We start from the raw sequence: 13,427 nt of genomic DNA, 5'->3' as shown, positions 1-13,427 counted from the left end.
TGCAACTAACTTAATTTCCGAAACCACTAAACACGTACTTATGTAGTGAGAAGCAGTGATTGCAACCGTACTAATAAATAGCGAATAATAATCTCGTGGGATCAATGCTGAATGCAATGATTGTGGGATTCACGCTGAATACATTGATAGCCGGATCATGTGCTGATGACTCATGATGTGAAAGCTGAATTCGCTAAGTGTTGGTCGCCTAGCGCGGATTGCTAAAAACAAACGTATTGTGGGCATTGTAAACTGTTCGAATATTTTTTAAACAGGTATGACGTTGTAACCATAACGAACACCCCGTGAAAAAATTTTAATTTTTAAAAAAATATTCCGACATGTAATTTTCCGTGTGAAGGTTGAGACAGAGATAGTAACAGGATGTTCACTGTAGCAGTCCTACATAAATGATGATATGGACCCAGTGTATCCCAGTGTAAAATAGGACGTACACTTTTCAATCGTTGTACTTTGTCAATTAACACAACACTAAAATATTATTTTAAAATAAAGGACTGCTTGTGACATGACATGATACACTTCCCAACGAAACAATCAGCCATGCCCTATTATGATGTTCGTAGGAGGCTTTAAAATAGGAATTTTTTTGGCACCAAGATTTATCAACTTAAAGGTGAAAGTGAAAAAGTTTTTTTAAAAAAAATCATTTTCCCCGCACTGACATTTCGAACAGCCTATATATAAACAGGTCCCCCCTTTCCTTGTGAATAACACACATTATCTCCACCATAGTTAGAACAAATAAAAAAAAATTGTATACCTCACAAATTATAGTACATCGAATATGGTGGCTGGTGGTGGAGAAGACTCATGTGGGTTCGAGGGGGGTGGTCCGCCTTGGAGAAATTCACTTCAGGGACACTCCCATTGCTACTGTGGTGATCTAGCTTATGTTTGGACTTCTAGTAGTAGAGCAAATCCTGGTCGTCGATTCTTTGGATGTCCACACTATGTAAGAGTTTTGTCTTTTTAGAATCAAAAGTACTTCTCATTTATGTTTGCATTACTTAGGCAACCATGATAAACTAATAGGGTTATTTTCAACTCAGGAGAACGATGAAAGTCGAGGATGTGATTACTTTTGTTGGATCGATAAATCACATGTTAAAAAAAGTACAGATGCTACACCTGGATTGCAAAACCAAATCAAGATTTTGGACAAAGATAAGAAACGCAATGAGAATGTTATTAAAAAATTAATTTTTATCATTTTTATTTGCCTTTTCATCATTATCCAACTTATATTGCGTTAAAGATATGGGTTGTCGCAAAATGAGTATGTTTTTTATATCTTATGTTCTCAAAACTAATGTTTAACTTAATTGTGTAGAACTTAATAGATACGTATGTATGATGGTAAAATTACATTTGGTTAAAAGAACCCACTACGTTGTCAAAATTATATGTTTTCTACATTTCTAATTTGTGTAGAAATTTTCGTAAATGGGTTCAATGTGAAGTTGCAAAATTATATATTATTCACATTTTGGTATTTGTTATGTGAAGTAGCGCAATGAGAATGTTTTGTCTTTAATATGTTATGAAAACGCAAATTTACGAAATTTGCTAAGGGGGCTATTGTCTATTTACATTTGGTTAAAGTAATGGGAGTTGATATGTTTTCAACCTTGTATACAAATAATTGTGAAGTATGGTTTCAATCTGAAATTTAATATGTTGTCAAAACTCAGTTTAAACTTCAATGAGTACAAAGATTTGGTAAGTTTGGTAAGATTTGGTAACTAACATGATCTTCTTCAAATAATAAAGAAGTCACATTTGTCGTGATTTCTAATGTTATAGTACAAATCATAAAGTTTTGGGGTTAAATAATTTCAGTGAAGTACAATCATGTAAAAATTATATCATTACCATAACTTAAAATTGCTTTGCATCAAATTAGAATCGATGGGTAAAAGAAATGAGAAATGATGTGTTTTAAACAGTAATGACAAATATTTCTCAAGTATGGGTTCATTGTCAAACTTAATATGGTGTGAGAAGTAAGTTTAAACTTTAATGTGTACAAAGATTTGCTAAGTATGGTGCAATTTCAAAGTTAATCTGTTCTGAAAACTAAAATAAACACAAGTCTGTTAACATAATAACTAGTTCCAAACGTAAACTAATAAAAACAAATGTCTAAATCCAAATGTTCCCAAATCCAAACTAAACAACATAATAATAACACAACCTACTAATAACACAACCTAATAATAACACAAGTTTTTTTACGGACTATTCACCATATGAAATCTTAGCCTTGCTAGACCGAAACCTAGGGGAGGCTCTTAAGGGAGGATACATGTTTGTGTGGCGAGACTTCGCCGTACTGAACCGAGGATCACGTGGAGACTTTGACGGACTACGCAAAGGGGTCGAGGATGATGCAAATAAGCTGCCTTGTACAACCCTACGATCTTCAACCACTTTGGCACGAAGTTCATTTTGTTCATCAGTTATGATCCTCGCAGCGATTTCCAAACGTGCCTCAATCGGGTGAAACTGTGGAACAATACAGAAACAAAATAAAAAACTTACAAAATGTAATTAACTCTAATCAAGTTGACAGTAGAACAACGAATTAAATTTAAATTAGACAACATTAATCTCAATCAAACTTGGGTAGTACATTCGGAACTAACTAAACAGTGGTAATACCTGATCAACTACTTCTTCCTCATTAGCCACAGCCTCCATGTACTTCATCACATATACACCGCAATCTCGGTCATTGTCTTGTTGAGGAAGCCCGTGATCTTTACTATCAATTCTGAAATCCACAAAAGTCACATTCTTTGACTTATTCTCATCAAACAAAAGGTCCAATGTTGACAGCTGCAAACATATACAATTACTTAGATTCAATGAACAATGAGTTCACATCAAACAATGACACTTTGCAACTTTACCATTTCTTTCGTAGCGTCAACACGATAATTCTCATCCATTGCGGTGTGTAGCGAGTCCAGAAATGAGACAACCTTGGACTTCATATTAAGTTCGGCACCAAACCAATGTGGTGGACCTTCTAGCGTCAACACCGACACAAACATCTACAATTGAATAGAGGAACAATAAAGTCATAAATAAATTCAAATTACAGACCATATAGATATTCGACACTACAATGACCAATATGCATCGCTAACATAACTCAGTTTTCAAAATTACAATTAAGAACGAGCATGTGTATATGATGAAGTACCTTGACGCATTTTTTGAAGTTGTCTTCGTAAAACAGCATTGACCATTCTCGTTCTTTTGCAATCCTCTTCACATTTAACGAACCGAGAGTTTTTTGCTGCGAAAGCATTGTTCATCTTGTCAAGTAACAGAAATTACAACCAAACTCAATTAGTACAAAATTTAAATTAAGTTGTATAACAAAGCAATTACCGAGATGCGAGTGGGCATGTACCAAACACAAGGTTGGTTAGGTAGTCGGCTATCACGTTCGTACTTGTTCATTAGTATAGAAAAACAGTCAATGATCTGCAACAAAATGAAATATGATTTAGACATGTTCAATAAATGATACATATTTAGTAACCAATTTCACACTTACGGATCCCTCAACTTCTTGCAAGGGTCGCAATGATGCCATGCACCTCCTATCCACTTCAAACTTTCGAAATTTCGCAAGCACATATCTGATTCAATTGTAATCAATGTAACTGGTATTAAAAATTTCTATAAGTATATATAATCACAAATACCAAAATAACATTTACTTACACCGGATCTAATATGTTGCTAAAAAAAAACTTGTAAAACCCATATTGGTTACGGGGGATCGCTTCCTTCGTCTTGAACGGCTCGACAACAGTTCTGCCCGACTCAATAAATTGATCATAGGCCTTATCGTTAAAGTCATCCTCAATTAAATGCACATTCTCCGATTGTGTCTTCTTTGATTTGACGAGGGCTTTGCCTTTATTCCAGAAAGACGCCACTTCGACTATATCAAAGTCGTCATCCTCAAAGGTCTTATGTGGATAACCTTCATCTTCAACAGATTTTGTAGCAGATAGTGAAGGCGTAGTTACTGATTCCACCACATTTTCCTCAGATTGACCAACAACATTAGTCTTCGAACGGACAGGTGACTTCAACGGGGACTCCTCCATGACCCGGATGCACTCCGCCTTCTTCCCCACTTCCCCTGCAGCATCCTCCTCCAACTCTCGGTCAATACCACCTACACCTTCTCCTTTGTCCATAAATTTCAAAGAAAATGATCTCAACTGATACTTTAACTCATTGAAGAAGTACTCCTTCAACTCATTGATAGAACTGACAAAGTGGTCAGTGCTCTTTCTTCCTTTCGAGTCGAAGTAGTAGTTGGGCAGTATTACGGGATTCAAAGTAAGCATTATCTGTTAAACATAACAAAGTAAACAAATTTAATTTTTCAATCCCAAAATAATTAATATCAACTAAAATAACATTACCACAATATAAACAAAATTCGATGTACCTTGTCGCTGTTGGGACCCCCATTGTATTTCACAAATTTGTAAGCGGACTTACATTGTTTACTACCCCAAAAATCAACGGGGAGCACTGTTCGATCAACATATCCAAAGTTCCACTCGACGTGAGTCAAGTACACCAACTGTGACAAACAAACTATGTATTAGTAATACATTCAACTAATAAATCAGAATATTATATTATCAAGTTAATAAACACATTCACATAAATGAAAGATAACAAAATCAATGTACCTGGAGGAATATGGTGCAGCCAGACACATTCTTCGTATGCTTATTTCAGAATCTTAAAATTGAGTTCATCAGACACCTGAACCCGGCAATTGCCCAGTTCTTGTGGCGAATGTCCCTGGTAACCCTAAGAGAGTGCAGGTACCCTGAAGTGATATCGCAGCCCGTTTTTGGCGTTAAGACTGTCCTTATCACCACCAAAGAAAATTTAATCAGAAATAGGCTGTCTGCCTCAACGCACTCTAATAAAGATTTCTCCAAGCCTGTCAACGACACGGTGTAGTCGAAAACGTTCAATATCTCCTCCAAATATCGAGTGTCACTATCACCCTCAGTGACTACAGGATCCCCTCCATCCTCCACCCTCATAACATCTCCGAACATCGCGGCAGATAAGTGAATTTTCCTTCCATACAAATCCAGTATGCTAGTGGTTGGGTCAACATATTTGATTAACCAACTCACTAGTCGGGTGTCAATGTGTGGTGCATCCTCTCTGATGAATGATCCAAATCCAGCATTTTGGATCACATCTTTCTGCTCCAGGTTCAGGTTCTTGCAAATCCTAATTAAACAGTTGAAGGAGCATCGACTGTACACAAATGCTTCTTCACTTTCAGCGGCAACCTCTTCCTCATCCACCTCCACTTTCTTCCCCTTACCCTCAACTGCCTTTGGTTTCCTCCCCCTTGTTTGCACTGCCTTCTTAGCAGGAGTAGGGTTAGGGTCATAGTTTCTCCACTCAGACTTCTGCTCGTCGGTGAAACCTTTATATTGCACTTTTAATTTAACAGTTACCTGAAATATGAGGCAAACTTACATCAACTCCAGAGTACATGGAAAGCATGTTAAAGTATGTCAAACAATTACGATGAATTACAGACAATTGACTTAAAAAAATTGAGTAACAGTCAAGATCAAACCTCTTTTTCAGTTAATCCCTTCTCAGCTGCTCGAAGTGCTTTATAGTTGGCATTGCTACATATGGACATAATTTCAATCAAATATATAATAAAATAAATGTTAAACATCATTGACACGAGTAAACAACTATCCATAATTCAAAACTTACAAGAAATTTCTCCAAGCTACGGCATTATCGTTCGGCTCAGGGGAAACATCCTTCTTTACGGGTTCATTTGCCCCTTTCCTTTTTCGTTTCCCAGCCATGTTTGATGAACCTAACCAAATTAAAGATAAACAAATTTAACAGATAAGGACTACATATTTCAGCAAATACACTTTATAAAAAAAATAATTGACCAAAACACAATGAAAATCGTACATTATAATCACCTAAAATCACATCAAATCAACTTAACCATTCGGCATTGAAAAAATTCAAATTTCCAACACACATTTCATGCTTCTTGCATGTTACACATTCAAGTACATTAAAATGATGTGAAACTCTTTTCAACTAAATGATTTCCAATACTTAAAAATTATACGAAACAAAAAGCATTCCTAGAATTCAGACTTCAAACACACCATGCACATCAGATAAAAACATATGATGTTTGACACACTAAAAACTTTGCTTCTAAGCAATTGATGAACTACTCCAAAGAATCAAAACCTTGCACAACCAAAACAATGAACAAAACAAAACTTAACCAATAACTGCCATACACAATAACACAATACTTGAAACACACCAATCTCGTTACCTTGTACTTGTTCATTTAAATTGCACAAATGCACTTCAAGTTGCTAAAGGTTTTAATAAAACAATTAACAAAACAACACTTAACTACTAACTCCCATAACCAAAAAGTGGTACAAACGAGTTGGTACAATCCGTGAGAACCAAGAACATAAAGCACACAAATGAATAGACAAAATGCCCCCAAAGCTTAACCAATATAGGTACCTTGTACCTCTTAATTCATAATGAACAGAGTACAAAACAAGTTGGAAAACATTTAATATCAGAATTAACAAAACAATGCTTAACTACTAACTGTCATAACCAATTTCAATAACTTCTCCGATAATTGATTTACACAAAAAATCAAAACTGCCATAGTTTTTATCAATAGTGTATCTCATTAACTCATGAATCTTATGTCTAAACCATCAAATTTTTTCAAAACAAATTTATAACAATAGGAAAATCCAAACTAAAACTTGTAATTAAAGTACAACAATCACTCACTACCCAACAGATAACAAAAAACATCACATTTAAAGTAACATTGTGAACTAAAAATTTTAAGACCATAGTTTCTTTACCTAACTCAACACATGACAGCCATCACCATTCCATTGTTTTCCTTTCTTTCAAAATTTTTTTTGGGTCAATATAGGGCAGCCGAGGGTAAAACATTTGGGTAAAAAAAATACACACCAAAATGACCAAGCACATGAATTCAAAACACTTTCACAATAAAATTACCAAATTACCAAATAAAATTGATTTTCGAAAACAATTATTTTTCAGCAACACTGTACATACCAATGTTTACATTGCTTTTCTTTCTTTCATTATATTCTTTTGTTAAAATTGTTTCACTGTATTAGGATTGTTAATCTTTCTATTCATAATTCAAGAATCATAGCAGTGACAATGGTGAAAACAGAGAATGAAAGATCAGAGAGAAAGAGAGAGAAAGAAGAAAGGGATCTGTATTGTATTATTGCATATATTCAGAGTACAAGAGAAGAGTCCTTTATATATTGAGTACACACCAGAACCAAAAAGCATGAAATGCAATCTTGACTAAGTGAAAAATAACAACCACTAACAGTGATTAACTAACTCTAACAGACTCTGAACAAAGACCCCTAATACACTGCAAGGGTATAAATTAATCCAAAATACTTTCACAATAAAAAAAAAACAAACAAAAAGGGTAAACACATGAATCCAATCAGGCTCTTCTCACAAAATATAGGAACTCACATGGATATTTATAAGTAACTACTTCCTAGTACTCTGTATGTAAAATTGGGGAACATAAAATGTACCTTCGATTTTCAGCAATCTGTGAATCAAACCTTGTTCACAAAGCAGAATTAAAGCCTGTACAAAGGATTAAAATTACTCAATAAACCAAAAATGGAACACAAAAACAAAATTAAATGCACATACACGGTTGAAGAACAACACTTCTCTAAGACCATACTGCTTGTAAGACTCAGTTAATTGATTTTGATTAATCAATTATAATTCTAAAGTTAGACTATGTCTAGTTTATGAATTTTCACTAAGCAAGGGCAAAATTGTAAAGGAAAGAGATTCTAGGTTTATTTATTAATTAAGAGACTTTATATGTCTGATTAATAAATATATTAAATGACAATATTATTTAATAATTAATTTTTAGTTATTAAATAATTAGAATTGACATTTAAATGGTTAAATTGGAAAATTGGCGTTTTTGAGAAAATGGGATGGAAAAATGACAAAATGGCACAATTGCAAAGTGGGCCCAATCCACAATTCATGGCCGGCCACACTTAGTGTATTTTACCATTTATTTTTTTTATTATTTTAATGCCAAATAATTCTAACCTAAACCTAGGTGGTTACCTATAAATAGATAGTGATGGCTCTCATTCAAACTTAACTTTGTCAGATGAAAGTTGAGCCTCCTATTCTATACATAGCCGCCACTTCCCTTCTCTCTTCTTTTCCTCTTCAGTTTCGAACCTTGAGTGAATGAGTGAGTGCCCACACACATCAAGTGGTATCTCAATCATAGTGTGTAAGACTGTAGGAGAATTCCAAACAACAAGAAGGAGATTCAGCATCAAAGGAATGAGAGAAAGAGATCCATGTTTAGATCTTGGTGATCCTCTGCTACAGAAAGGAATCAAGGGCTAGAGATCTGAACAGAAGGAGTCATTATATTCCGCTGCACCCAATGTAAGGTTTTCTTAAACTCTTATGTGTTTATTTCATTGTTTTAGAATTCATATTAGAATGTTAATAAAACATACTTGTTAGTAAATCTAGATCCTAGTAAAATATTTCCAACAACTGGCATTAGAGCCATGGTAATGATTTACTTTCATGAAATATGAATTAAAACGATGTTATGTGTTTATTTGGATGGTTTCATGTGGTTTATGTGCTTATTTGATGATAGTTTAGAAATCGCAATATATGTTACTGAAATATTTTTTATTTTTTTTTCTGGAAAGTAGACGAAAAATTAATAAATTTAGGCTTTTACAGAACCTAATTTGGATTTTTTATGAATTAGTTATGATTTTTTGAAGTTGAACGAAAATATCGAGATTGGAATGTCACACGCGCGCGCACGAGCGTGGGATCCGCTTGGACACGCTCGGCCATTCAAACAGGGCTGACCGAGGATTCTCGGACACAGCTCCCATCTGAAGGGCTGCAGTGTCGAGCTCCCTCGGTCAAGAGAGGATGCTTGCAGCCTATTCCCTCGGTCATCCCCTTGATTCCGCGCGCGTAGGGGTATGCAATGCATACCCCTGTGCACCAATTTTATTTTCGTCATAACTTTTGATTCAAAAATCGTTTTTAATTGAAAAAAAGGCCAATTTTTGGTAAAATTTTGTGTAGAATATGAATTTTCAATTAAAAATCTAATTGTCAGAATAAAATTATTTTTTATTAATTTTTTAATTGATTAAAATTAGTTTATGATATTAGTAGGCTTTGAATTTTAAAAACTTGATTTCTCACAAAGAAGCCTTATGGTTATTTTTGAAATTTTAGATTATTTTAATTATTTTAATTATAAGATCAGATATTATTTTTTTTATTTTATTAAATTTTAAATGATCTTACTTTGATGTTAAAATATTATCTTTTAAAAATAATCTTGTACTAATTTCAAAATTTGCTAACCATATCATATTTTTTTCAAATTTATTATATTCAAAATATATTTTATTAATTAAAATTATAAGATTAGGAATATGTTAGGTTTAACATTTTATCTTATTAGACATTTTTTTTTATTAAAATTATATTTTGGCAAAAATAACATGAAGATTTAAAAAATTGGTTAGTTTAGTTTGAATAGATATTTTAGGGTTTCAAACCATAAATTTTTCAAACTTATTTTTTTTTTAAATATTCTAACCATATAAAATATCTTATTTTTCAATTAGTTTATTTATGTAATATTTAAATTTATTAAATTATAAGACTCAAAATATAATAAAGAAATATCTAAATTTAAAATTCAAGATATTTTATTATATTATCTTATTAGAAATTTTAAATAAATTTAAATTTTGAATAAACTTGATATTTGAAAAATTGGTTAGATATTTTTGATTTTTTTTGTTAGAATTTAAGAAATTTAGGAGTTTGTTGAGTTTTGAATTTTTTCAAATATTCTCTAACAACCTAAATTTGAATTCTAGTTAAGATATTTATTTTAAAATTTAATTTTATTTTAAATTTTAAAATTAAGATATTTTAGCTTACTTTCCAGGTATTCCAGATCAATTATTATTGTTTGTATTGTTTGATTATATTATTATGTATTTAAATTTTTTTTTACAAACCTATTATTTATTTTATCTAAATTGCTATGATTAACTTGTTGACAGATCCAATGATCTGATTTTAATCATAGTCCAATTGTCAATAGATCTTATAAATAATTTGTAACAGGTAAATTTTTGCAATTTCTTTCATCAGTGTAAACCTAGTAACATGATAGGACCCATCCAAATCATTTGACCTGTGTTAGCCTATATATTTGCTATTGGGCTTAGATGCATATAGGAAGCCCATTTAAGTTTTACTAAGTAAATGGACTAGGTTGCTAAAATAAATTTTGACATAAGTAAATTTATTTAGGCCCAATTAGATTTGGGCTTATTCAATGAATAATAATTGTTTATTTAAAGGTTAAATTCCTCTCTTTTGGGCCTTGTGTGAGAGTTGGGGGCCAATAGAAGAGGGGACGACATACTGAACCCAACTCACTCTTACATGAACTACCCCAATTGTGAAGGCCCATTTGCCTTATTTAAATAATTGTACTAGGTTAATTATATTAGTCTAACCTAATTAAAATTGAATTAGCAACATAATTAACTTTTAAAATATATGAAATTTAATTTTCATTTAATATTTTAAAGTTAATTTTAGGAAAACACTTAGTAAATGAAATTATTCTAATTCCTCTTAGCTTATTCATGTCGAATTAGCTCAATAACATATCATTGGATGAATGGTCTATAAATCATTTCATGTCATTCTATTTTCTCTTAAGAAATTTGACGCATATGATTATATTCCCGAAATTCTATCCCAAAATAATATAAATCCTCAATCTTAGAAATCTCCTACTTGTATGAATCTGACTTAGAGTTAAAATTAGTAGTGGTGGTCCAAGAAAGAATTACTCATTATATTTGGTATAAATTTAAGTCTTTGACTTTAATTTTAGATTCCAAACAGAAATTTTCTTATATTTCTAATTCCAGTTTACAATACAGTTTCACTTTCACAAGTGTTTAATAACAATTTTCTATCAATGGTTTCAAACTGTATGTAATATGAGTTTAGTATTCTGTGACCAGGATCCACTTGCCCTATTCTAAGAACTCTTTGATGTAACTATACCTAAGTCATCAAAAAGACAAAATCACATTTTTATAAATCTATGGCATTTGTATCTTGTTCATAGTATTTTGGACAAGATCAATCTCTGCAAAGAGTTAATATGCCTATATCCACTGAAAGTAATTCATCTCATTCGCAGATGGATGTACATTCAGGGGTGGATATGAGTTTTCATTGTATTCTTAAAACGATCACTCTAGATTTTACCTTAAACAGTAGAAAACAATTAAGGTAAGTGGTTAAAGATCTTGCGAACTGATAGGGGTGGAGAAATAGTTAGTAGATATGTAGTTCAAAGATCATTAATTTGATTTTTGAATTATATCCAGACTTACCTCCCCAAAAATTTCGATTTTCATATTGATGATTAGTTACTAATCGTTGCCTAAATCCTTTTATGGTAATACAATTTCAGAATGATGAAATGATTGGGTACTTAGTGTAAATCATTACTAGATTCATGGATGACCTAATCAAAATCTTAAGAAAATCTAAAACTGTTAACCATGGTTTGTTAGCTATTCTAAGTGATTAGGGGTGGACCATCCCATAGTCATTAGATGAGAAAGTGTTTGTTTAAACAAATACCATTTTTTTAAGAAAATGACTAAGTCTGAAAAGTAGCAAATAAAGGAGATATTTTTTCATGATTCCAAAAGTGTTCTATCATCTTATTCCATATGATGATCCCACGGTCTCTGTTGTTTTGACACAACCGAAGAGGTCAATACCATTTAGTTTTCTTAGACATAATTCACGGTACCTTGTCGTAGTGGGAAAGTTTCTAGGAACTCACCTTCTTATGACTTGGAAGACACTAGTGATTAAAATCCATTGTGAGTTTAAACAAGTAATGGATTGTCAAGATAAGAAATTAAGAAGAAAAGCCAATAGAACTATGGTTTGATCCATTCACATGGAATAACCTAAAGTTTTCTATTACAAGGACATAAAAGGAAATTTTCGTTAATAAGTCTATTCAATGGACTTAACAAAACTTCATGTTCCTAGTATTATAGGTTTGAGTTTATCTAAACCTATGGCTTGTGGTATACCTGGTAATTACTTACTCTAATGCAAGCAACTTACTTTAGTAAGATGCTGAAGCCTTTTCTTTCTAATGGCAATCTATAGAACCTTCTCGACTTCTAGACATAGATTTTATTTATCTAAGGAAAAGTCTCAACTATTCCAGAAAAGATAAACCCATGAAGGAATTTCTTAAATCAACAGTGAGAGGTCTCAGATATGCTTTAGTATGCCTTAGACCAGACACCTGCTGTTGAGTGGGAGTAATGAGTAGGTATCAGATTAATCCAGGAGAGGAACATTGGAAGACAATCAAGTAAATCTTAAGATTAAGAAGAGGAACTATATGTTAGTCAATAAGGGTGTGTTTAAAGCTCTTAGACTACACCACATCAGATTTTGAGACTTGCCTTTGTGCTAGAAAGTCTGCTGATAAGATGGTGATTACTCTGGGGGTGGAGTACTGATTTTGGAGAAGTGTAAAAACCTATCTGAAGTCTCTAGGTCTACCAGAGAGAGACTGAATGTTAAAGATGCATGAAAGGTACTTATTCAGTCTAAGGAAATTTCTATACATTTGTGGCACCGTTCCAACTTGTCTTAACTACTAGTGTTACTTCCTCATTAACCAAAAGTAGTTGCCAAAAGTATAGAATCCAGGATTCCAAGAGAGTAGACATATAGAGAGGAATTTCACATTATCAATGTTTTTGTGATTAAGGAAGAGTAATGGTGGAGGAAAGGTTGTGGTTATTTCAACCTGTTAGATCCTATTACGAGGAGTTTGCTACTACTACACTTGATTTGTATATTAAGGTATTGAGATTATTTGAAATGCACATTTTGTTTTATATTAGTGCAAGTGGGAGTTTGTTGGGTTTTATGCCCTAAATAAAACTCATTTCAGTATAATTAGATTTACTTATTAATAAAGATCAAAAATAACATTTAATGTTGCATGGTTCACATGATTTATTTCATGATTATATATATAATGTATGAATTCTATTTAAGTCCACAACATATGAATTTGTTAATGATTATAGTGTTGTCAGCACAGTGGAATATAATCTTGATTA

This window comes from Cannabis sativa, chromosome 2 (assembly GCF_029168945.1).
Source record: "Cannabis sativa cultivar Pink pepper isolate KNU-18-1 chromosome 2, ASM2916894v1, whole genome shotgun sequence".
NCBI classification, from domain to species: Eukaryota; Viridiplantae; Streptophyta; class Magnoliopsida; order Rosales; family Cannabaceae; genus Cannabis; species Cannabis sativa.
Note: the sequence above shows the minus strand (reverse complement) of the source record.